This window comes from Otolemur garnettii, unplaced genomic scaffold, assembly GCF_000181295.1.
Source record: "Otolemur garnettii isolate 467f Iridium unplaced genomic scaffold, OtoGar3 scaffold00095, whole genome shotgun sequence".
NCBI lineage: Eukaryota > Metazoa > Chordata > Mammalia > Primates > Galagidae > Otolemur > Otolemur garnettii.
In genome coordinates, this window is record NW_003852490.1 from 7,143,736 (window position 1) to 7,144,628 (window position 893).

An 893-nucleotide genomic window follows, 5' to 3' on the forward strand; every position below is an offset into this window, starting at 1 on the left:
AAAAAAAAAAAAAAAATTTAAAATTACTAAAACAATGAATTATTTTCAAATTGTTGACTGTGTTTTAAGCTAACAATTTAATTTGCTCATTGAATTTAGAAATATTAGATTTAGTATGACCAGATATTATGATTTATTTATAAAGAATTGCAGGACCAGGTGCAGTGCCTCACACCTATAATCTTAGCACTCTGGGAGGCTGAGGTGGGTGGATTGCTTGAACTCAGGAGTTTGAGACCAGCCTGTGCAAGAGTAAGACCCCCACACACACCCCATCTGTAAAAAAAAATTAGCCAGGCGTCATGGCAGGTGCCTAGAGTCCAGCTGTTTGGGAAGCTGAGGCAAGAGGAATCTGGTAAGACTTAAGTTATATTTCAGCTTTAATCACATAGACAGATAATCCAGGTAAAAGGTCTTAGTCACTCAATAGATATTTACTACCTTGTAGAAACCAAAGATGGGAAAACAAAAAAAGCAAAGTTATTGAAATGGGTTTACATTCTTATATTTAAATAGAAAAAATGAGTATATTTGATCTAAGACCAATATCAAGGAGAACCTTATCTTTTGGCCCTGCAACCCCTTCACCCCTAACCCCACTCCCTGCTGTCTCAGCAAATATGGGAGCTGTACTTTGAGGTAGTTCTTGACTAGGTAGGAGCAATGGTGAGTTAACAACTTTTCCTAGAATCTTTCACCCTAGTAAATATCATTATCAAATATTTTAGAGATCATTAACTAATGAGTGTTTATGTGTCATTTTGAAAATTGACATTTGGTGGCTCGGCACCTGTGGCTCAAGCAGCTAAGGTGCCAGCCACATACACCTAAGGTGGTGGGTTCGAATCCCCAGCCCGGGCCGCCAAACAACAATGATGGCTGCAACCAAAAAA

The 893-nt window shown here is 38.3% G+C and overlaps 1 protein-coding gene across 1 annotated transcript in view; it reads left to right on the top strand.

Annotated features, from left to right (window-relative positions):
* Positions 1 to 893, top strand: part of FAM98A (family with sequence similarity 98 member A) — a 16,529-nt gene that overhangs the window by 13,075 nt on the left and 2,561 nt on the right. The gene's annotated exons all lie outside the window — the stretch shown is intronic.